Here is a 27508-nt window from a genome sequence, read left to right on the forward strand (position 1 = left end):
ATCTCATGAAAGAAGCCAATTTCTTTATCCTTTTCATTTATTTCTTTTATATGGATCTCTCTTCTACCCGTATACTAGCAACCATGCTTTGAGTTTCCATATGGGCAAGCAAGCAATTGTGGTTTACATTGTATCGACGAAAATATTTCCAACTGTCTAGAAAAGATAATATTGACAACATCCGTGAAAATTTAATGACTCTAGAAATGGTTTTTCAATCATAGAAAGGAGGCCTTGGAGCTTTAATTGGACTTATTCTTCCTCTAGAGGATGTAGAAGAAGCAAAACCTATACTTTGACATCATCTATTGTTGTTACCACTAAGTCTGATTCTACTATGTTTGATACCATTCCCATGTATATAGAAATTAAGGGTGCATATAACTAAAAGAACACCTACTGTAATCATTCATTAAACCAAAAAAACATCAACAAAGAGGCTAGGTTTTATATATACATCAAGTAATCACTATATTTGGGACACACAATACTATAACAAAATTGCTAATGTAGAATGCTATACATTACTTTACCACTTCTATTTGACCTAATGGAAAAATATTTCCGTACACACCACAATCTTGTATGCCAATTGTGATTTGAGGGTGTGCGACATTGCAATTTGTTCCAAATGTTTTTCGATTGGAGTCCTAACCCAAGCCTCTACACATAGTGGGTGAAAATATTTATTCAATGTAATGGGTGACTTCACTAAGATTTGCTTGTAGAGGACCTCAGTGGAAATGAGCTTCCATTAACCCTCAATTTCTAGTGCTTTGGAGAATTGTGCCATGTCTTTAAAACCCCATTCTCCATGCTACCTTGGCATAGAAAATCTCTTACAAATAACTGAAGTGACACCTGTATTTATTTTTATCATAGATAAATTAAAAAAATGTTTTTGAATCTTTAGTATAATTTCTTGGGAATAAAAACTAGAGAAATCCAATAGACAGGTATTACATCTAAGACATTTTTTATCAGAACAAGGAAACCCTATTTTGAAAATTGAAATTTATTGATGGCATCAGAAGGATATTGTCCTATTCAGCTTGTCAAAAAACTAATTCTAGTTTGATATGTTACAATCATTTCGCTTAATATGAAAATATAAATACACCCCCATAGAATCAAAAATGGAGGGGGATGGAAGAATCTGGTGCCAAGCAAAAAAATTGAAATAGATAGTGGATTTCCTCTAATTAATGTCCATACTTGTGACAAAATGGAACAATATGAGAATTTTATTGTATACCTTTGCTTCTCTCACTTATCCATTTCAAAATATCAAAGGTTGTTGACAAATAAAATATGGGTGATATCAATTACAATTTACATCAGCAACCCCTTGTACCATATAAATTTTTGAATTGTTTCTCTCTAGATATATCTTTTCTCGACACTTCAGCTGCTAACAAGAACAACAAATGAGAAAGGAGGCATCCCTAATGAGCCCTCTGGTGAGCTTAAATAACTCTGACACAACTTTGTTGGTCAGAAATCAGGATAGCATAACTGATTGTGTTGAATTCTTCTTCTACCCAGTGATTAAAACAACAGGCAAACCCTACTTGAGTAACTGGATATATAACCAATTAGTTTTATCACATGCTTTAGAGAGATATGTTTTCACAATGAAGCCCCACTTCCTCTTCATTTTTATTGCATGCAAAACCCCCATGGAAGTCCCAAGCACATCATGGGTCTGTCTAGCCTCAAGAAAAGCAAAGTGTTCCTTGGAAATTACATGAGACGAAAGGCTTGAGTCTGTTGGGTATTGCTTTTGCTATAATTGTGTAGATGCAATTACAGAGGAAAATGGATCTTTATTGATCAAAATTTGAAGGATTTTAAACCTTCAGAATATTTGTGATAATAGTGGTATTTGGAGCCACAAGAATTCTCTTTGATTCTTGATTCCTCTGTTAATCTGAAGGTCCCAAAGGAATGTGTTGATTTCCATTCGCCATCTATCCCTGCTTTCTCATACGGGAAATTTGGAGATTTCCATATGACTTGCAAGATATACACATAAAGGGCATGTTAAAGTGGTCCAAGACTTGTCTATGGTCCTTACACTGAATTTTGATATTAGTCCCATCTACAAAAACCCTACTCCTAAAATCTTTCTCTACGCATATTTTATCAAAATAGTTGTGCTCTATGTTTAATATTTTTTCATCAATCTTAACGAAGACTCTGATATTGTTGCCGATGATTTGAAATATTTATCCCTCTCATAGTTTGGTAGGGAAAATATTTGAACAGTATTCTACCATCTCACCGCAATTATTTTCAACCCAGAGTCTAAGGGGTTCTCAATGTAGCCCCACTTTTGAATTGTTTTGATCAGGGTAGTTTTAACATATCTTATTATGGTGTCCACCACAAAAGTTTCCTCCATAACTAACTATATTTTTTCTTGTCTTTGTCTCATGAAAGAAGCCAATTTCTTTGTCCTTTTCATTTATTTATTTTATCTGGAGCTCTCTTCTACACGTATACTAGAAATCTTGCTTTGAGTTTCCACATAGGCAAGCAAGGTGTTTTCGTTCTAGCCCTTTGGGATAGCTCTTCTACCTGAAGTTTCAGCACATTGCAAGTCCTCCCAAAAATTCTTTGGGAAGAAAATTTGATTGCCTTAAGATGATTTTGGCAATGTTGCAATACAAAGTTGTCCAAAGGATCCTCAACATCCTATATTTGCTTGTTTGGAGGATAAATATTTTTTATCCTCTTTGACATTGTTAGAGGAATTATATTCCTGGTAATGAAAGAGTCCAGACAACACCTTTGTATCATTTTCATCTTTCACATTAGTGTCAAGTAGTTGTGGATTACATTGTATCGGTGAAAATATTGCCAACTGTCCGGAAAAATAATATTGACAACATCAGTGAAAATTTAATGGCTCTAGATACGGTTTTTCGATTATTGAAATAAGGCCTTGGATCTGGCATTAGACTTCTGCTTCCTCTAGAGGATGTAGAAGAAGTAGAACCTAGACTTTGACATCATATATTGCTTTTACAACTAAGGCTGATTTTGTTATGTTTGAGACCATTGCCATGTATATGGCAATTATGGGTGCATATAACTAAAGGAAAACCTAGTGTAATCATTCATTAAACTAAAAATACATCAACAAAGAGGCTAGGTTTTATATATACATCAATTAATCATTGTATTTGAGACACACAATACTATAAAAAAATTGCTAATGTAGAATTGTATACATTGTTTTACCACTTCTATTTGACATAATGGGTAAATATTCCCGTACACACCACATTCTTGTATGCCAGTTTCGATTTGAGGTTGTGTGACATTGCAATTCCTTCCAAATGTTTTTCGATTAGAGTCCTAACCCAAGCCTCTACACGTAGTGGGTGAAAACATTTCTTCAATGTAATGGGTGACTTCACCAATATTTGATTGTAGAGGACCTCAGTGGAAATGAGCTTCAATTAACCCTCAACTGCTAGTGCTTTGGAGAATTGTGCCATGTCTTTAAAACCCCATTCTCCATGCTACCTTAGCATAGAAAATCTCTTCCAGATAACCAAAGTGACACCTGTATTTATTTTTGTGCTAGAGAAATTAAAAAAATGTTTTTGAATCTTTAATAGAATTTCTTGGGAATAAAAGCTAGAGAAATCCAATAGACAGGTATTACATCTAAGACATTTTTTATCAGAACAAGGAAACCTTATTTTGAAAATTGAAATTTATTGATGGCACCAAAAGGATATTGTCCTGTTCAGCTTGTCAAATAACCAATTCCAGTTTGATATGTTACAATCATTTGGCTTAATATGAAAAGCTAAATACACCACCATAGAATCAAAAATGGAGGGGGAAGGAAGAATCTGGTGCCAAGCAAACAATTTGAAATAGATAGTGGATTTCCTCTAATTAATGTCCATACCTGTGACAGAATGGAACAATATGAGAATTTTATTCTATATCTTTGCTTCTCTCACTGATCCACTTCAAGATATCAGAGGTTGTTGACAAATAAAATATGGGTGATATAAATTACAATTTACATCAGCAACCCCTTGTACCATATAAATTTCTGAATTGTTTCTCTCTAAATATATCTTATAAAGGTTCCAGAATCCTATTGAAGAGATTTTTCATAAATCCTTTGGAGTGAAGTGTTGTGCATTACCTTCACTTTGAACATATCCTAGTTGGAATCTCCCTAAAATATAACATATGATAAAAAAGAAACACCAATAAAGAAACAAAAATGCTAATGTTTCTTATGACATTGCCTTGTGGTGTTTCCTTTGCAACATGTGGTGCAAAGGCTACTTAATTCCATCTCCATTCAAATAAGGAAGGCATCATACCAACAAGACAATATTGATATTATTTCTTGCTAAGGATAGTAGCCTCATTATTGGTCTTTATCTAGGCCTCATAGGATTTGGTTGCTCTATTTTTGTTATCTTTGGCCCTTTTCCTTTATGTGGAGGTGAAGTTGTGGGAAATAAGAAATATGGAGACCCCAAAGGGAGCTCCATATTGGAACCTTCATCCCTAACCATGAACCTCTACTTTTCCTCAAAAATCCTTCTACGATACGAAGTCAATATGCCCCTTGACTTCTCCAGATTGTATTTAGATCATCCTCTTAAAAATATTTTCTAGAAAAATGGAGTTTCCTTATGAAGTCTCATTTAAGGAAAAATTGGTTGCACTTCCCTAAATCCACTTCAAAATAATATTCATGTAAGGTATTTTTCTTGATAAATAACTTCCGAAGATTATATAAGTTTGTTTCTACTCTTTGGCATCACAGTAACAACATCAAAGAACTTAAAAATAATGCTCAACTTCCTCTCAAATGTTCAAATAAATTGTTTTATTTAAAATGCTTCAAGATTATTAGAATATTACTATGGTCCATTTTCAAAAGAATTTATAGTATGGTTTCAATATGTTGATTCCCTCTATATCACCACACAGGAAGTTCATCTATTCTTCGTAATAAACTTTTATTTAGAAATAAAAAAATGTTCCTAATTAATCTTTTGAAGTGGTTTTACTCCTTTATATATATATAGATATTACAAATAATAACTTATAATGATTCTTTAACTTAATCAAAGCATAAATATTTAGCATTGCAAAAGATGAACCTATTTACATTAATCTATATTCCAAAGATTTGGCATTATATCTAACTCACTACCGTGCAAAACATATTTCATTAAAACATATTTCATTAGAATGGAGAGAAGTTACTTGAGAATAAGAATGAGCTACAGATAATAAAAACCATCCTAGCCTTTTGGATTTTTTTTTGGTTATTATCCATATGAATAAAATCTTTTTCCAAACCTAACACAAGAATTAAAGAAATCATTAAGATATTAGAAAAATGATTATATATATATATAGTATTAAAGAACCTCCCTATACTAATATGTTTTTTGATAGACATAAAAACCATAATCATAAACATTGGTGAATTCTCTTATGTTTGTTTTCGGTGATTGAATATGATTAAATTTCAGAATGTACTTGTTCAAGACTTTGGCAACATTCCTAATGTTTTCTTATGAGTATGCTGATGAGTACTAAAATAAAATAAAACCTTTATGACATATCTAAATTATTTTAAAGAAAATCAATTCACCTAGGGTGGGATGGGTTTTCAGGATGGGATCGGTTTTTCAATACCAAAAGTGAGTTTGTTCAAATCTAATGAAATAGGATTTCAATTTTCTCAAATAAAAGGATATGATTATTTGAAGATAAAGATGAGAGATGAATGATATGTTCTTTCTCATAAAATGGATGCAAAATACGCATTTGTAGAACTTTGTTTTCCTAACAAAAATAAGATGTATCTCTTTCGAGTTAGTTGATAAATAATAGATGTAACCCTAACTATCCTTATAAGTGTTTTAATTTCTCTAATTCTATGATCGAGGTGAAGAAATTATTATCTTCTTTTTTATAGAATCACTTTCTAGCCGGTAATTATCTCACCAACTAGTGCTTTTTCAAATTCAAGTAATATAATTAAATTCTCTACCAAAATGAAGTTAATATCTATGTTGTTAATGAAAAATTCAACTAGCCATCCTTTGATTTCAATCTCTAATATCTATTAGTGATTGTCAAACTCTATTATTATATTTTTATTCATTTATAATACCTCACATTAAAAATGTTTCCTTATTGGTAGTTTTTGTTTTCTAGTCAAAAATCAGACTATAAAAATTCTTTATCATATTATTACCCTTAGAAATATTTCATACCTTTGTGGTGAATATTAATATTAATGATATGAAATCTATAAATGTATTTAATATGTAGTTTTAACACTTTATAATCTCAGTAAACCTTAGATATATAGATAAACTCTTCAATTTCCCCTTTAATGGACTTATAGTATTGATCCTATCAATAAACAAATTAATATAATTTTATAAAATATATAAACGTATTTAATATGTAGTTTTAACACTTTATAATCTCAGTAAACCTTAGATATATAGATAAACTCTTCAATTTCCCCTTCAATGGGCTCATAGTTTTGATCCTATCAATAAACAAATTAATGTAATTTTTATTAGAATTGTGATTTTCCTCCATTTCAATAGTTAATAATTTCTTTAACATTCCAATCCTTTGAGCCATGATAATGGATAATTCAAAATAACACCCTTAACAACAATTAACCAAACCCCATCATCAAAAATTTCAACAAATTTTCTTACTTATAAACTCAATTCTTTTATAGCCACGACCTTTGATTATTTTTTAGAGATGTTCATAGTATCATCATTAGGGCTTGAATAGAGTGAGCTTGGTAAAACAATGGTAGGGGGTTTAAAGTAAACTCATGTTCAACAACCTCCTTCCACTTATCAAAAAAATTGTTCATCATTTTTTGCACCATATTTCTTCCTCTTTAAACTTGTGTTCACAAAATATTTATTAGTTCTTTTTTACTTCATGGGTCTTCTCCCACTACACCACTAATTAATATATTTCAAGTAATATTTTAATTTTCATTTACATGCAGAATAACTAAATCTCCTTCGTTAACTCTAGAACCATCCTTAGGATTATGGCTTGTTTTCCTAGTCCTTAAATCATATTTTGCACAATAATGCCCCATTAGATTTTGTTGCATGGTATACAAATCACTAGCCTCGACATTACAATTCTCAACATAATTTTAGCATTCTACCCTAATTATTAAATCTCTCATCTAGTTGCTTAGTATTTAAACTATCTAAATATTGGTTTCCTCGTTTTTTATTCTGATTGCTAAATTAATAATTGGCCCCAAGGTTGTATAAATTTACTTTCTCTCCATCTATTTATTTAACTCCACCTTATTTATGTTGTTGTATTGTTTCTTTCTTCAACTCTATGGTTTGTGTTAGAAAGAACTAGATCCACATGTGAATGGGGGCGTGTAGCTCTTATAATACCCACAGAGGTATTTGATCATCTCTTTTCAAATCAAATGAATTCAACTCTCAGGAAATGTTAGAAAATTGAGAAAAGTCAATAACACTATAACCTCCAAAACCAAACATGTGAATACATGTTCTTCTTTCCTTATTTTTTTATTTTGGAACCATTTGAGTACCTCTTATGCAACCAACTCACAAAATAGAAGAAGAGATAGATAAACGACTTCAAAATCTGCCTCTTCGAGGGGGCAACCTCATTTACATTACACAAATGAATAATTCTTGGATGATACAAATGAAAAACCCTCCTTTCTATATATAGGCGTCTATGGTGTCACAATATAATCAAAGCCGACATAACAATAATAATATAAGAACACAACAATAACAATAGTGGGCTTTTATGGGGCACAATAATAACAATAGGGGCACAACAATAACAATAAGGGCTACAATGACAATTTTAGTGGGGGAATCACTAGTATTATAGGGACCTAACATGCCCCTCCTTCAAAAAAGTGTTGTCCTCAATGATTGAGTAGTTCTAGATGCTTCTGTATAAAATTCTCATCCTCCCATGTGGAATCCTCAGCGGGTAATTTCTTCCACTTGATGAGATACTTTGAAATCGATCGATTTCGTAGCTATCGAGTTCTTGTTTCTTTGACGGCTTCATGTTCCAATATGCTTTTTCCTTCCTCATAGAGTTCTAGCAATATTGTTTGAACTAGGAGCTCATCACCTATAACCTTATTTAAGCATGAAACATCGAAAATTAGGTGCACTTGGGAAGCTGCAGGAAGCTCCAAATTGTATGTCATAGTACAAATCTTTTGCAACACCTTGTATGTACCATAATACTTTGATGATAATTTATTATCCTTCTTAGCTTGCTTGAGGGACATTTGTTTATATAATTGTAGCAGTGGAAATACTAGTCACCTACATCAAAACTTCTTCACTGCAATGTTGATTTTCTTGTTGTTTCATTCTCTTATGTGCCAAAGTGAGGTTATCCTTTAAGAGTTAGAGAACTTGTTGTTGATGCTCGATGTTATCTTCCACTACTTGAACCTTATAATTTTATCTTAAATATGATGTGATGGATGGTGGATGATATCCATAAAATTCCATAAAAGAGGTCATGTTTGCTGTAGTATAGAAGTGTTATACCACCATTCAGCCAGAGGCAACCATTTGACCCATTGTGTTTGTTTATCAGATACAAAGAAACAAAGATATCCTTGCAAACATGTGTTTACTATCTCAGTTTTCCCATCAGATTGAGGATGATAAGATGAGCTAAGAACTAACTGAGAACCAAGACAAGAAAATAACTATGCCCAAAACTTTCCAGTGAAAATAGGATCTTTGTCGCTGTTGTGCTCTACAACAACCCCCCATTTCATATCATTGTTATTCACAAAAAACTATCATATGAAATGGGTCCCTTTTAGTTTTGATTGGTATCAACATTGTATGATTCAAAAAAGGTCTGAAAACAAAATGAAGACATTATAAAAAGCCTTTTGGACAAACCAATTTTGGCCTTATAATATAAATAATTTATCATTGCGATAAAGCGATCGCAAGATCGCATAACGCAATGACATAGGAGGCATACTTTAAAGGCCCATTGGTTTTCCCCGATGCGATGCGATATCGCTATCGGCGATCGGCGATATACTATGCATGTTTTTAAAGCACCCCAGGTAATACACCCGATGCGATGCGATATCGCTATCGGCGATCGGTGATATACTATCCATGCATTCGTAAAGTTCCCATACTCCCGATGCGATGCGATATCGCTATCGGCGATCGGGGATTTCAAAAGGTGTCAATATAAGGATTTAAGTTTTCCCCGACGCCCAATTGCGATAAAGCCAGAAGCGCAAACTTCAAAAAAGTCGTTAAAACAGAGGGGTATTACGATTAATTCATATTAAAAGCCTTATCTGTCGAACAGTGATTTACCTGCGCTCAACCGCCAAAACATCCAAGGCATGCTTAAACAAATCATTCGGCTGATTAATGATATGATGGGCATTTAAAGGATTGGAAGGTTTTAAACGGCCATTTAACGTAATAGTAAGTCCTAAAATCTTCTCATAGATTGTATCCGTGGCCGCTTTAAAGTTAATCCCTCATCACGCATTGTCAATATATCTCGCTCATATTTGATTTTCACTACCAATTCTCTGTGTTACACTTATTTTCACTCCTGTGCAGAATTCTTCCAAAGCAGAAAACTCAAGCAAAATGGGGAAGAAGTCTAAGAAAACCACAGTCGCTTCCACTGTGCCAGCCACAGGACAAGCCATCGCTGATCCAACAAATAAAAAGAAAGGATTGATATCTGATACTACATGTTCTGGTCTCGGCAAAACTACTTGGCAAAGTACCTATAATTTGATTGAGGCTGAAGAACATGAAGTGACAACAGTACAAGGCGGATGCGACTCGGAAATCTGATGGTACTTTAAAGGACTTAGCCGACTCCTTCCTTCATCGGATAGCAGCTCGGGAACAAATTCTCCCATATACGGATGTAGTGAGGTAGGCAATTGAGGAAATCCCAATCACAGACAGAACATTTTGCACTAGAGATGGGAGAATCTTCGGTTCATTCAAGGCTGATGATTTAAGGCAAATGTATCATTTGCCTGAGCCAGAGAAGAAGTACAACAAGGCGTTTTTGGAGAAATTCCGAAAAGAGAACGAAATTGAATCCAAACCCATCCGGGATTGGAGACAAAATCCGGCAAAACACAAGCATGAATCTTCCGGTAAGTACTCTGTTGATTCCCTATGTTCTCCTTATTGTTATGCTGGGATAATGATGTGTAGATTGTGGGGGTTGCACGATTCCTCTAATTTCACTATAGAAATGGTTCCCTTGATGGAAGCGGCGTGTAACAGTGAAATAATGGATTGGGCAACTATACTGTCAGATAAACTAGCAACAGCTGTTTTTTATTTTAGAAACAAGACCCGTATTACTGAAAGGTTAATTCCCCCGTTCTACTACAGTGCCTATATTCTAGATACCCTATGTATTAATTCTGAATTTCTTGTGCTCAGCTGGAGGTGGACATCACAAGACCCCATGCCTATTCACATATACCATCAGAAATTGTGGAAATCTTCTTATAAGCACCATTTATACCAAGTCTACAATGGCTTTATGTTACCCATTCATTACTCTATTTTTGATAAACCTGCTCCCAAGATTTCCTACCAAGCCGGGATTGATTTAACATCAATAGGAAGATGGTTCGGGGAGGAAAAGTTCACTTATATAAGAGTTTTCGGTAGCCAAGCCGCACCTCATGTCCTTCCTTTGTACATACCTGATAAATTTCTGGCGAGGGAAATAGCCTATCAGATCATTGCCGAGGGAGTTACACAGACTCTCAAGAAAAATAAGAAGCAGGGCTGGCCCTCTTTTCCTTTCAGATGCGGTGTCTACACGTTGCATGATTTCAAACATGCAGAGAAAGAAGCTATGAAGATAAAATCATTAACTCTAGCAACTCTCCCTAATATGAAATTTGATCCCAACAAAGTCGCCTATAATGCACTTGAACAGGCCAAATTGGCAAAGTTTGATCATAAAGAAGATATGTTCGATGACCTGTTCTCCTCAGCTGAGCCAATATTGCAGGTTAAGGCACTAGCCAGAATGAAATATCAGGATGAAGGGTTGGTTGAATTCAACAGAATTAGAGAACAAAGGTTGCAAACTCTGCCTCTAGATCTGTTAGCAACAACCCCGACAACAGCATCAAGCGAGCCTGAACGGCAACATTCAAAGGAACCTCTGGTTAAAAAAAAAGAACAAGAGAAACCACAGGAGGAAACTCAGACTAAAGAGTAGGAGAAAGTGCGGGAGGAGAACCAGACTAAAGAGCAGAAGCAGAGCAACATAGAAGTAAATGTGGATACTCATATTGATCCAAAACTGCTCCAGGAATGGCAACAATTTGATTCTATTATCAACAGTCTGGAATGTTCAAAGGACATTGAAACTTCAAAAGCAACAGACACACAAGAAACCACTTCACAACAGGTTCCAAGTGAAACCAGCGGCCTACCCAGTTCAAAGGAAGTAGAAATAATACCAAAGGACCCCTCTGAGCAAATAATTTTACAGGTAGAAGAGATTCCTCCCTTGGATGTCTTCTATAGCCCAAGGCATAAAGCTATAGTAAAACGACAGAGGAAGAGAAGAAGGACTGATCAACCTTCCCTTTTCCCAGAACAGATGGTCACGGGCAATGTGGTTTGGAAGGAGGAATTTGACCCCTCTGATGACCTAACAAAACTATCACAATATGTTGGAGCCTATTCGGCAGCATCAATAGACAAAGCATCAGAGGTGAGTCTTTTATTGAAAACGAAAGACCAGGAAATCTTTTTATTGCAGGCACAGCTAACAGAAGCACAACAAAAAGCGGAGCAAGCAGAACAGCAATTGTTTACACAACAGCAAGTAAATAATCAATTAACTCAGCAATTGCAAGTAGAGAAACAAAGGATTAATCACAGTGCAATCCATAAGCAGAAAGAGTTGTCTGAAGCCTTGGCACAACTGAGGGCAGCAAATGAGCAAATGCTGAAAACAAAAGATGAGCAGATTGCTCAACTATCAGCACAGCTTGAGAAGACAAAGGGCGTTCCACAAATAACTAAATTCAGAGTGGAGGCACTATAGATAAATACGGCATTAATAGCCCAAATCAAGCTTCTATGTCAACGAATTTCCCAGGCGGAACCATTATGCGAATTGACGGCATCAATAAGTGAAAAAACAGAAAAGGCTAGAGCGGAATTGGATCAAGCTGAAGAAATGATAGCTGCATTTCTTGACTGGCAAGATACTGATCAGGGACAAGCAGCAAATTTACCAAGAATTTTAGAGTCACATAAAGACATATTTTTTACAGAATGGCAGTCCCAGTTAATGAAAGTAGAGAGGGCAACTTCAAGGTGAAAATCAACTACAAGCAATTGGGTTGAATTGGTTAATAATACTCTCTACTTGTCAAACATGATTTCCCAATGCACTCCAGGAAAATTGACAGCGATGAAAACATTGGAGCAGTCATGTTATCTAGATCTAGAGGAAAAGGGGAGATTAATTGCTGGAATTAACAGTTTAACATGGGACACCTATTGGTTCTTCTTGGTAAAACCACACACTCAAAGAGCCGCCCTCAAATGCCTTACAGATGCAATCGGGTATATTATCCCCGATATTCAGGAAGCCACCTATGCCGCCCAGCTTAGCTCTCACCTCAACAGACCGCCCGAAGTGGAGCCGATGCTTGCGATAAGTTAGCTCAGGTTTAAAGGCAAACAACCTACTTGATGATTCATGCCGCTGACTGCCAGGTTGCTGAGGAAAATATGATCAAAATCAATTGATACCAATTAAGTAGGATTTCAGTTTCATAGATAGTTAGATTAATTAAGTATTTATAGACCCTTTCATTTTTTTGGAAAGGGTCGTAAAGTTTTGTACTTGACTTAAAGACTGAAGTTGCACTATTGTACTTCAGCCATATTCTTTTATAAAACTGGACCAGTTATTCTAATTTTGATAAGGAAGCTTTTATGCAAATGTGCACTACTGTCTTTGTTTGAAAGTATTTGTACGTTGGAAGAAGAATCTCAAATAGCGATTGATATTGGGAGTGGCTAACAGCTCATATGTTACTATTATCTATGTCTGAATTCATTCTTTTCATATGAATTGTTATTTGATTGCCTTTGCTATTATCGAATATATGTATGTGTTTTAACAGCATTTCTTTATTCCCTCCACTATTGGATGTTTATGGGATGCTTTTCTTTTGATCGTATATGTATCGATGATATATAAGTGTAGAAATATTGCGCTAATCCCTTTGTTTAACGATTTAAGCAAAGTAATCCTTGAATGAATAAAAGTCCATGTTTATTAAATAGAGTCATCTACATGCTTGTTTATAAACATAGATCATTAAGCGCTACACTTTAAAGTACAATAGTTCCCGGGATTAGTAGTAGTTCTTTTATTTCGCTGATAAATTAAGTTATTCGCCTATCATTAGATTAGTCAATCAATCATTCATTCATCCCGTTTACTCATTACTGGGAAACTGGTCCCATTATCCCCAGTCGGAGCCACCATTCCAAACGGAAAAGGAGTTGTATTAAGGTCCGGACCGGGTGGTTATCCCCCAATGTTGATACAACGATTTTCGGGGCATCAAAATTTTTGGCGCTAGAAGGAGGGCCTCAACTGTGAATGGCAAGCAAACCCAAATCTGCAGGCCATTCTAAGAGTAATTCTCCCTCCATATCACCTCGTACTTCCCAATTGCATGCTTGTTCTCTAGTATCCAAACAAGAAGAAGAGGAATCAACTACCACTGCTCAAACCCATCATACTCCAAAACAATTAAGTCTTGAATCCCCTGAAGTCCAGTCTCTTATCCACAAACTTCAGAGCTTCTCGATTTCACCACAGAAATCTGAGGTATCACAAAGCAGTGTGACTTCGCAGTTCAATTTACCTCACCCTCTCACCAGACTTCAGAGCGGAAAGCTTGGTATTGAACCCACTAAGTTCCCTTTACCCAAAAGGAAAAAGGTGAAGAAATATACTGAGGGGTCTGACAATGAAGAGCTTTCATCCACATCCTCCATCTCACCTTCCCCTATGCGAAGTCAACCATCCACTCCCCCATTATATATTGTTGTTCATCAGGGATTAGGAACTTTAACATCCCAACCTGCTCACTCCGCAACATCATTTCCTTCCCAGACATTTGGGATTTCAATAGTAGTATCATCTACTACTATTGTTATAATGGCATATCCATGGACCAGGCCTGGTGCAGTCAACATGCCCGCACCATTGCATGCATTACCTGATGCTCCTAAAAAATGGCTACCCAAGTTTAACTCAGATGATGGAACGCAAGCTGAGGAGCATATTAATAACTTCATGTTGGCAGTCAACTTGAAGGGAGTAACAAAGCAAGATGTTGTTGTTAGACTTTTCCCTTATACTTTGCAAGGATCAGCAGGATCCTGGTATTTTTCTCTACATGCTGGTTCCATTACCAGTTGGAACACTTGCCAAGAACAGTTTCTTACTAAGTATGGAGATGATAGGCCTTTGGCTACCCTAATAAACGATCTCTCCAATCTTAGGATAGAGCATAGGGAACCAATTAAGGAATTTAACGCTCGATTCAATAAACTCTTGAATAAAATCCCAACGGCCTCCAAACCAAGTGAGCAAATCTGAAGCGAATGGTATATAACTGCCCTACCTGCCAATATAGATATTTTTGTAGACAGGGATGGGAAACCTACTTTAGCTAAAAACATGAAAGAAGAACTTGCTGTGGAGAAACGCATTAATGCTCTAGAAAAGAAAGCTGCTCTGGAAGATAGAAAAGCCAAAAACGTTTCTTTTAAAGATGATTCAAAGAAGAAAACCCCAAAAGATCCATATGAAATGGAGGGTCTGCAAAAGGTCCTTAAGAGTATGTCAAACGAAATGGTTGAAATCAAAAAACAAGTAGCTGAAACCTCGGCCAAAAGACCGTTTAGAAATTATAAGAAAACTGAATCAAAACCAACAAATGTTATATCAAATGTAGATTCAGATCTTGAAGAAGGAGAAGAAGAAAGAGCTACACCTATTGATGAAGAAGAGGAAGTTGTTGAATGTCATGGAATGTGGGATTTCATACTGCCTAACTCCGATACAGATAATGAAGAAGAAGCGTTTCCTGTCACTACTAGGAGTAAAAGTACCTCCGAACCTGTTCAGGCAACTTCAAAGAAAAGGAGTGCAGGTGCTGCTACAACAAAGGAAAAAGTATCTACAAAGAAGCCACCTGCAGCAGTTCCTCAAAACCAACCTTCAACCTCAAATACTCCTTCAACATCTAAAACTTTGGTAGTATCTGATTCAATGGATTACAATATTGTTGATGATATGAAGAAAACTAAGGCAAACATTACCATGTTTGAACTTAGCCAATTAAAACATCAGCAGAAATTACTTCTCAAAGAATTAAATGATGTTCCTACTTCACCTCTTCCCAGTGCTAAAGCTGCAAACGATACAGGTCAACCACCTTTTGGTATGGTTGAAGCTACTGATGCAGTCCTAATAGGAGATAAATCAAACTCTCATACTCCACCTTTCCTTCTAACCTATGAGATATACAATAGAAACCTGCACAACTGCTTGATTGACTCAGGGGCATCTTCTAACATAATGCCAGCTTCAGTTTGTTCCAAACTGAACATTGAACCCCAGAAGTCTTCTATTCATATTCTACAGTTGGACAGGACTAAAGTACAGGTTTTAAGAGAGATTAATTCCGTAACTATCAGGTTATCTGTTGATCCCAGAATAGTACAAATAATTGATATCCTAATAGCCGATATACTTGAATTTTATGGTTTAATCTTGAGTAGGGATTGGTCTGAGAAACTACATGGGTATATTTCTACTGATTGGTCACATATGTGGCTTCCCTATAAAGGAAAGCCAAATCAAATAAGGATCGATCGGGAAAAACATATGACCCATATAGTTACTGAGTTTGAGCAAGAAAACCAACCAATAGCATTTAATAACATTTTGGGGAATTATTCATCTGAGTCATTCTTTGGCAACTTCACTGCCCAGCCATCCCCTTTCTCAATAAACCATTTTACATCTCAGATTGAAAATTTTTCACAAACAGATAGGTCAAGATGTTTCAATGGTACTGAGAAAACTGTAAATAAAATTGTTAATACTTCTTTATTTTGGTCGTTATATTTCTATGGGTCTAAATCGAGTGAGGGCTCAGGAGCAGGATGTATTTTAATTAACCCACAAGGGGAAAAAACAATGATGTCCTGTAGGTTAGAATTTGAATGCACAAATAACACAGCAGAATATGAAGCCTTAGTCCAAGGACTATATAAAGCTATTGGCCTCAAGGTCCAATATTTGAAGTTGTTTGGAGATTCTGAAATTATTATCAAACAGATAAGGAATACAATTCATTGTCTTTCCACCCATCTCAAACATTATCAATCGCTGATACAGGAACTCACCTCCTACTTTTTGGAATTCAATATTTATTCTATTCCCAGGTCTCAAAATACGGCAGCTGACCTGCTAGCAAATGTTGCTTCCAAGCTCCTACCTTCCGAAGACTACATCCCAGATAGATTTTCAGTAGAATTGCTTTTTAGGCCATCAATTCCTGACAATGTCACTAATTGGAGAGTATTCAACCATGATGAAGACATTTTACAGTTCTTAACTTCCAAAAAGTCCTATGATGATCAAATCATCGAGGAAAACAAGCATGACCTTCAAATGAGAGGTAAACCTAAGGAAAATTCAATCCCTAAGCCTGTGGTGAAGCTTGAGGATCTTTATGATCTTAAAGACAGGTTTAAATCTGTGACTAATGCAAATCTCCAAAGTTCTACCCTAAGGTTTGAGTTGATAAACCTTGGCACTGAGAAAACTCCTCAAAACATTAATTTAGGATTAGGACTTTCCTTGGAAGAAAAGGAGGCATTCATTAGACTGTTAAGGAAAAATAAACAGGTTTTTGCTTGGAAATATGATGATTTAAAGACATATGATACATCCATCATCCAGCATACCATTCCAATGCTTCCCGAACAGAAACCAATTCAGCAGAAGTTGAGGAAAATACATCCGAACTTAGAGAGTCAAATAAAATCTGAACTTAACAAACTCTTGAAAGCTAAGATTATTTTTCCCGTTCGGAACTCAGACTGGGTCTCCAATATGGTGCCAGTCAGAAAGAAAAATGGCGACATTAGGATTTGTATCGATTTCAGAAATTTGAACAAGGCGAGCTTAAAAGATAATTTCCCATTACCTACCATGGAGCAGATACTCCAATCAGTAGCAGGCTCTGAATTAATGTCCTTTCTAGACGGTTTCTCAGGATATAACCAAGTTTTGGTCCATCCTGATGACCAGCTCAAAACCACATTCAGAACAAAGTGGGGAACATATGCGTATCAGAAAATGCCTTTCGGACTTATTAATGCAGGAGCGACATTTCAAAGAGTGATGGATATAGCTTTTAAAGGGTTGATTAATAGAACAGTAGTCGTCTATCTAGACAATATTACTGTATTTTCTAAGGAGAAGTCCAATCATTTGCATGATTTAAATCAAATCTTTCAACGCTGCAAAAGATATGGTATTTCTCTTAACCCTAAAAAATCTTTCTTCGCTCTTGATCAAGGAAAGCTCTTAGGCTTTATTGTGTCTAAAGATGGCATTTATATTGATCCTGACAGGATCAAAGAAATCTCTGAAATCCCTTTCCCTCATAATAAAAAATCCACGCAGTCATTTTTAGGCCACATCAATTTTGTCAAAAGATTTGTTCCAGACTTTTCTCAAATTATTTTGCCACTTCAAACTATGATTAAGAAAAAATCAGTCTTTAAGTGGGGATCAGCAGAAAAGGAAGCATTTGATTTAATCAAGCAATCAATAATCAATGCCCCAGCCTTAAATACTCCTAATTTTTCTAATCATTTTACATTGTATACTATCGCATCCAACTTGTCTTATGCAGCAGTACTCACACAGCTTAATGATCACAATTCGGAAGCACCCATTTCATTCTATAGTTCAAATCTTCAGGGTGCTGAATTGAATTACTCCGAAGTAGAAAAACAAGCCTTTGCTATATATAAAGTTGTCAAACATTACAGACCCTTCCTTTTAAAAGCCCACACAAAAGTTATAGCTCCTTTCCCTGCAGTAAGGCAACTATTGATCCAAAGGGAACTAGGTGAAAAAAGGGAAAATTGGGTTACAACACTTCAAGAATATGACTTAGAAATTAAACCAACAAAGATTGTTAGAGGCCAAGGTTTTTGCAGGTTATTGGCAGGAGCATCCAACATTCCAGAATCAGATGATACAGATCAAACCGAAGAAATCAACCACATAAGTATTACTGATTCTGAATCACAATATGCTGACATAATCTTTTATTTGAAAAATGGATATGCATCGCCTAACCTGTCTTACAAAAACAAAAGGGCCATTAGATTGAAAGCAAAAAATTTCACAATTATTGATGATGTTCTCTTTAGGCAAAATTATGATTCGATCTTATTAAGATGCCTAGAAAAACCTGAAGCACAAAAGGTTTTGCAGGAATTACATGATGGACTAGCATGAGGACATTTTGGAGCTGACACAACAGCCCATAAAATCATTCATGCTGGATATTATTGGCCCACTGTGTTTAGAGATGCTCATGAATATGTAAGGAAATGCCGAAATTGTCAAACTTCCAGTGGAAGACAAAGAAAATCAGCTTTTCCTTTGCAACTGGTCAACATTGAAGAGCCATTTGAGCAATGGGGATTGGACATCATTGGGAAAATTACTCCACATTCTTCCAAACAGCATAAGTATATCCTTACTGCTACTGATTATTTTACTAAGTGGGTTGAAGCAATTCCTTTGAAGACAACAAATTCTGAGACAATCATTGAATTCATAGATCAATTCATCATTACCAGGTTTGGTGTCCCAAATGCTCTTGTTTTTTATAATGCATCTTACTTTTCAGGTAATGCTATGTTTGATTTCGCTATTAAAAGAGGATTTAAATTAAAATATTCTACTAATTACTATCCTCAGGGTAATGGTTTAGCAGAGTCTACAAATAAAAATCTGATTAAAATTATTAAGCGAACTATCGAACAGAACCATAAAACATGGCACAAATCCTTAATATTCGCACTATGGGCTGATAGGATAACACATAAGGCTTCCATAGGATCTTCTCCATTCAACCTTGTGTATGGAAAAGAAGCAGTGTTACCAACAAATCTTGTCCTTCCTTCCCTAGCCTTAGTTCAGTTTATTGAGGAAAGCCAGGCTTCTTCTTCTATTCAACTTAGACATGACCAAATTCTAAAATTAGAAGAGGAAAGGGAAAAAGCCAAGGTTATTCATGCAAAACATCAGCAAATCATCAAGTCATCCTTTGATTCAGTCTCATCCGGTTCAAAACAATTTCAAGTCGGTGATTTAGTTCTGAAATGGGACAAAGCCCATGAGGACAAGGGAAAACACACCAAGTTCCAGAAGATGTGGCTTGGGCCATTTCAGATCTGTGAGAAGATAGGCCATTCAACCTTCATATTACAAGATTTATCAGGTTTGAGAGATTCTCTCCCTGTTAATGGCCTTATCTTAAAGAAATTCTTTAATTGAGGAGGTAACCCCTTCTCCTTTTTAGTTTAATAGAGTTTTGTAGTTTGTAGGAACATTAGAAAATAAAGTTGTAAGGTATCTTCCATTGACCTTTGTTGTACTTAGAAGTTGCTCAACAGAAGTAGTGAGGATATTTGCTTTTAAAATAAAAGAATTCTTACACAAGAGGGATAATTTCTAGGAAACTAGGTATAATTGCATTCCAAAACCACACTTCAATTTTTGTGAACCTTTCTCAAAGTTTAGAAGTATTGTAAATCATTTTATGTTTTCAGATTGGTCACAAAAAGGTTATCAATATCAAAACAGAAACTAATCCAACTTCAGTATCTTTAACTCTTACCTTGTCATCCATTTACTCTTAAGGAGAAAATTATCCATCCCATTCACCAAAGTTTATGGTTACTCAAAATGCAATTCTAAAATATCGGATATTAAAGATAAGAGGTCTTATTACAAGCCTGCTTACCATGTTCATAGGGAAATAGTTTAACCGACATTACCAATACTGCATACTAAAACAGGGTAATGGCTTAGAATTATAAGACAAGAGGTCTCATCACGAGCCAGCTTGTTCGGTTAGATTACTACCATTGAATGGCATTGTCAATAGCTGGCCACCAAACCAGGACAATGGCTTTTTATCTTAGCAATAACAGAAAAATAAAGGAGATACAAAATATGAAAACATGTTTTGAATTCATTCTGTTAATCACACTCTTAAATGGATGGGACAATGGACAATAATATGGTTTAAAGGTATCCCTATCGAAACTATGAACGTTTGCTGGCAGCAGAGGCTCTACCTATGACAAAGGAGTCAATTCTAAAAGCTGATTTGGAAAGGTTCTTTGTTTTATCATTATAAACCAATAATGGCCAATTTAAAACTTAGAATGTATCTAACCTTAAACAAGAGAGGAAATTAACAAAGATAGATTCATTTTATTTAGAATGCATATATACCTAGTTATATTAGAATTTTCCCCTTTAATGAGAACTCTATTTTGAAAAAGTTTAAGTATTTCCATACTTTTCAGAGATAACTGTTTCTTCCAGCGAATCGCCAATTGTTGTGCTCTACAACAACCCCCCATTTCATATCATTGTTATTCACAAAAAACTATCATATGAAATGGGTCCCTTTTAGTTTTGATTGGTATCAACATTGTATTATTCAAAAAAGGTCCGAAAACAAAATGAAGACATTATAAAAAACCTTTTGGACAAACCAATTTTGGCCTTATAATATAAATAATTTATCATTGCGATAAAGCGATCGCAAGATCGCATATCGCAATGACATAGGAGGCATACTTTAAAGTCCCATTGGTTTTCCCCGATGCGATAAAGTTCCTTTCGCTCCGATGCGATGCGATATCGCTATCGGCGATCGGCGATATACTATGCATGTTTTTAAAGCACCCCAGGTAATACACCCGATGCGATGTGATATCGCTATCGGCGATCGGCGATATACTATCCATGCATTCGTAAAGTGCCCATACTCCCGATGCGATGCGATATCGCTATCGGCGATCGGGGATTTCAAAAGGTGTCAATATAAGGATTTAAGTTTTCCCCGACGTCCGATTGCGATAAAGCCAGAAGTGCAAACTTCAAAAAAGCCATTAAAACAAAGGGGTATTATGATTAATTCATATTAAAAGCCTTATCTGTCGAACAGTGATTTACCCGCGCTCAACCGCCAAAACATCCAAGGCACGCTTAAACAAATCATTCGGCCGATTAATGATATGATGGGCATTTAAAGGATTGGCAGGTTTTAAACGGCCATTTAATGTAATATTAAGTCCTAAAATCCTCTCATAGATTGTATCCGTGGCCGCTTTAAAGTTAATCCCTCATCACGCATTGTCAATATATCTCGCTCATATTTGATTTTCACTACCAATTCTCTGTGTTACGCTTATTTTCACTCCTATGCAGAATTCTTCCAAAGCAGAAAACTCAAGCAGAATGGGGAAGAAGTCTAAGAAAACCACAGTCACTTCCACTGTGCCAGCCACAGGACAAGCCGTCGCTGATCCAACAAATAAAAAGAAAGGATTGATATCTGATACTACATGTTCTGGTCTCGGCAAAACTACTTGGCAAAGTACCTATAATTTGATTGAGGCCGAAGAACCTGAAGTGACAACAGTACAAGCCACTGCAGATGCGACTCGGAAATCTGATGGTACTTTAAAGGACTTAGCCGACTCCTTCCTTCATCGGATAGCAGCTCGGGAACAAATTCTCCCATATACGGATGTAGTGAGGTGGGCAATTGAGGAAATCCCAATCACAGACAGAACTTTCTGCACCAGAGATGGGAGAATCTTCGGTTCATTCAAGGCTGATGATTTAAGGCAAATGTATCATTTGCCTGAGCCAGAGAAGAAGTACAACAAGGCGTTTTTGGAGAAATTCCGAAAAGAGAACGAAATTGAATCCGAACCCATCCAGGATTGGAGACAAAATCCGGCAAAACACAAGCATGAATCTTCCGGTAAGTACTCTATTGATTCCCTATGTTCTCCTTATTGTTATGCTAGGATAATGATGTGTAGATTGTGGGGGTTGCACGATTCCTCTAATTTCACTATAGAAATGGTTCCCTTGATGGAAGCGGCATGTAACAGTGAAATAATGGATTGGGCAACTATACTGTCAGATAAACTAGCAACAACTGTTCTTGATTTTAGAAACAAGACCCGTATTACTGAAAGGTTAATTCCCTCGTTCTACTACAGTGCCTATATTCTAGATACCCTGTGTTTTAATTCTGAATTTCCTATGCTCGGCTGGAGGTGGACATCACAAGACCCCATGCCTATTCACATATACCATCAGAAATTGTGGAAATCTTCTTATAAGCACCATTTATACCAAGTCTGCAATGGCTTTATGTTAGCCATTCATTACTCTATTTTTGATAAACCTGCTCCCAAGATTTCCTACCAAGCCGGGATTGATTTAACATCAATAGGAAGATGGTTCGGGGAGGAAAAGTTCACTTATATAAGAGTTTTCGGTAGCCAAGCCAAACCTCGTGTCCTTCCTTTGTACATACCTGATAAATTGCTGGCGAGGGAAATAGCCTATCAGATCATTGCCGAGGGAGTTACACAGACTCTCAAGAAAAATAAGAAGCAGGGCTGGCCCTCTTTTCCTTTGAGATGCGGTGTCTACACGTTGCATGATTTCAAACATGCAGAGAAAGAAGCTACGAAGATAAAATCATTAACTCTAGCAACTCTCCCTAATATGAAATTTGATCCCAACAAAGTCGCCTATAATGCACTTGAACAGGCCAAATTGGCAAAGTTTGATCATAAAGAAGATATGTTCGATGACCTGTTCTCCTCAGCTGAGTAAATATTGCAGGTTAAGGCACTAGCCAGAATGAAATATCAGGATGAAGGGTTGGTTGAATTCAACAGACTTAGAGAACAGAGGTTGCAAACTCTGCCTCTAGATCTGTTAGCAACAACCCCGAAAACAGCATCAAGCGAGCCTGAACGAAAACATTCAAAGGAACCTCCGGTTACAACAAAAGAACAAGAGAAACCACAGGAGGAAAATCAGACGAAAGAGCAGGAGAAAGTGCGGGAGGAGACCGAGACTAAAGAGCAGAAGCAGAGCAACATAGAAGTAAATGTGGATACCCATATTGATCCAAAACTGCTCCACGAATGGCAACAATTTGATTCTATTATCAGCAGTCTGGAATGTTCAAAGGACATTGAAACTTCGAAAGCAGCAGACACACAAGAAACCACTTCACAACAGGTTCCAAGTGAAACGAGCGGCCTACCCAGTTTAAAGGAAGTAGAAATAATACCAAAGGACCCCTCCGAGGGCCTCAACTGTGAATGGCAAGCAAACCCAAATCTGCAGGCCATTCTAAGAGTAAATCTCCCTCCATATCACCTCGTACTTCCCAATTGCATGCTGGTTCTCCAGTATCCAAACAAGAAGAAGAGGAATCAACTACCACTGCTCAAACCCATCATACTCCAGAACAATTAAGTCTTGAATCCCCTGAAGTCTAGTCTCTTATCCACAAACTTCAGAGCTTCTCAATTTCACCACAGAAATCCGAGGTATCACAAAGCAGTTCGACTTCGCAATTCAATTTACCTCACCCTCTCACTAGACTTAAGAGCGGAAAGCTCGGTATTGAACCCACTGAGTTCCCTTTACCCAAAAGGAAAAAGGCGAAGAAATATACTGAGGGGTCTAACAGTGAAGAGCTTTCATCCACATCCTCCATCTCACCTTCCCCTGTGCAAACTCAACCATCCACTCCCCCATTACATATTGTTGTTCATCAGGGATTAGGAACTTTAACATCCCAACCTGCTCACTCCGCAACATCATTTCCTTCCCAGACATTTGGGATTTCCACAGTAGTATCATCTACTACTGCTGTTATAATGGCATATCCATGGACCAGGCCTGGTGCAATCAACATGCCCGCACCATTGCATGCATTACCTGATGCTCCTGAAAGATGGCTACCCAAGTTTAACCCAAATGATGGAACGCAAGCTGAGGAGCATATTAATAACTTCCTGTTGGCAGTCAACTTGAAGGGAGTAACAGAGCAAGATGTTGTTGTTAGACTTTTCCCTTATACTTTGCAAGGATCAGCAGGATCCTGGTATTTTTCTCTACCTTCCGGTTCCATTACCAGTTGGAACACTTGCCAAGAACAGTTTCTTACTAAGTATGGATATGATAGGTCTTTGGATACCCTAATAAACGATCTCTCCAATCTTAGGATAAAGAATAGGGAACCAATTAAGGAATTTAACGCTCGATTCAATAAACTCTTGAATAAAATCCCAACGGCCTCCAAACCAAGTGAGAAAATCCGAAGCGAATGGTATATAACTGCCCTACCTGCCAATATAGCTATTTTTGTAGACAGGGCTGGGAAACCTACTTTAGCTGAAAACATGAAAGAAGCACTTGCTGTGGAGAAACGCATTAATGCTCTAGAAAAGAAAGCTGCTCTGGAAGATAGAAAAGCCAAAAAAGTTTCTTTTAATGATGATTCAAAGAAGAAAACCCCAAAAGATCCATATGACATGGAGGGTCTGCAAAAGGTCCTTAAGACTATGTCAAATGAAATGGTTGAAATCAAAAAACAAGTAGCTGAAACCTCGGCCAAAAGACCCTTTAGAAATTATAAGAAAACTTAATCAAAACCACCAAATGTTATATCAAATGCAGATTCAGATCTTGAAGAAGGAGAAGAAGAAACAACTACACCTACTGATGAAGACAAGGAAGTTGTTGAATGTCATGGAATGTGGGATTTCATACTGCCTAACTCCGATACAGATAATGAAGAAGAAGCGTTTCCTATCACTACTAGGAGTAAAAGTACCTCCGAACCTGTTCAGGCAACTTCAAGGAAAAGGAGTGCAGGTGCTGCTACAACAAAGGAAAAAATATCTACAAAGAAGCCACCTACAACAGTTCCTCAAAACCAACCTTCAACCTCAAATACTTCTTCAACATCTAAAACTTTGGTAGTATCTGATTCAATGGATTACAATATTGTTGATGATATGAAGAAAACTAAGGAAAACATTACCATGTTTGAACTTAGCAAATTAAAACATCAGCAGAAATTACTTCTCAAAGAATTAAATGATGTTCCTACTTCACCTCTTCCCAATGCTAAAGCTGCAAACGATAGAGGTCAACCACCTTCTGGTATGGTTGAAGCTACTGATGCAGTCCTAATAGGAGATAAATAAAACTCTCATACTCCACCTTTCCTTCTAACCTATGAGATCTACAATAGAAACCTGCACAACTGCTTGATTGACTCAGGGGCATCTTCTAACATAATGCCAGCTTCAGTTTGTTCCAAACTGAACATTGAACCCCAGAAGTCTGCTATTCATATTCTACATTTGGACAGGACTAAACTACAGGTTTTAGGAGAGATTAATTCCATAACTATCAGGTTATCTACTGATCCCAGAATAGTACAAAGAATTGATATCCTAATAGCCGATATACCTGAATTTTATGGTTTAATCTTGAGTATGGATTGGTCTGAGAAACTACATGGGTATATTTCTACTGATTGGTCACATATGTGGCTTCCCTATAAAGGAAAGCCAAAACAAATAAGGATCGATTGGGAAAAACATATGACCCATACAGTTACTGAGTTTGAGCAAGAAAACCAACCAATAGAATTTAATAACAACATTTTGGGGAATTATTCATCTGAGTCATTCTTTGGCAACTTCGCTGCCCAGCCATCCCCTTTCTCAGTAAACCATTTTACATCTCAGATTGAAAATTTTTCACAAACAGATAGGTCAAGATGTTTCAATGGTACTGAGAAAACTGTAAATAAAATTGTTACTACTTCTTTATTTTGGTCGTTATATTTCGATGGGTCTAAATCTAGTGAGGGCTCAGGAGCAGGATGTATTTTAATTAACCCACAAGGGGAAAAAACAATGCTGTCCTGTAGGTTAGAATTTGAATGCACAAATAACACAGCAGAATATGAAGCCTTAGTCCAAGGACTATATAAAGCTATTGGCCTCAAGGTCCAATATTTGAAGGTGTTTGGAGATTCTGAAATTATTATCAAACAGATAAGGAATACAATTCATTGTCTTTCCACCCATCTCAATCATTATCAATCGCTGATACAGGAACTCACCTCCTACTTTTTGGAATTCAATATTTCTTCTATTCCCAGGTCTCAAAATTTGGTAGCTGACCTGCTAGCCAATGTTGCTTCCAAGCTCCTACCTTCCGAAGACTACAGCCCAGATAGATTTTCAGTAGAATTGATTTTTAGGCCATCAATCCCTCACAATGTCACTAATTGGAGAGTATTCAACCATGATGAAGACATTTTAAAGTTCTTAACTTCCGAAAAGTCCTATGATGATCAAATCATCAAGGAAAACAAGCATGACCTTCAAATGAGAGGTAAACCTGAGGATAATTCAATCCCTAAGCTTGTGGTGAAGCTTGAGGATCTTTATGATATTAAAGACATGTTTAAACCTGTGACTAATGCAAAGCTCCAAAGTTCTACCCTAAGGTTTGAGTTGATAAACCTTGGCACTGAGAAAACTCCTCAAAACATTAATCTAGGATTAGGACTTTCCTTGGAAGAAAATGAGGCATTCATTAGACTGTTAAGGAAAAATAAACAGGTTTTTGCTTGGAAATATGATGATTTAAAGACATATGATACATCCATCATCTAGCATACCATTCCAATGCTTCCCAAACAGAAACCAATTCAGCAGAAGTTGAGGAAAATACATCCGAACTTAGAGAATCAAATAAAATATGAACTTAACAAACTCTTGAAAGCTAAGATTATTTTTCCCGTTCGGCACTCAAACTGGGTCTCCAATATGGTGCCAGTCAGAAAGAAAAATGGCGACATTAGGATTTGTATCGATTTCAGAAATTTGAACAAGGCGAGCTTAAAAGATAATTTCCCATTACCTACCATGGAGAAGATACTCCAATCAGTAGCAGGCTCTGAATTAATGTCCTTTCTAGACGGTTTCTTAGGATATAACCAAGTTTTGGTCCATCCTGATGACCAGCTCAAAACCACATTCAGAACAAAGTGGGGAACATATGCGTATCAGAAAATGCCTTTCGGACTTATTAATGCAGGAGCGACGTTTCAAAGAGCGATGGATATAGCTTTTAAAGGGTTGATTAATAGAACAGTAGTCGTCTATCT

Source organism: Pinus tabuliformis, chromosome 5_2, assembly GCF_031772625.1.
Source record: "Pinus tabuliformis cultivar Carrire ecotype Pingquan chromosome 5_2, CPIR1, whole genome shotgun sequence".
In the NCBI taxonomy this organism is placed as follows: domain Eukaryota; kingdom Viridiplantae; phylum Streptophyta; class Pinopsida; order Pinales; family Pinaceae; genus Pinus; species Pinus tabuliformis.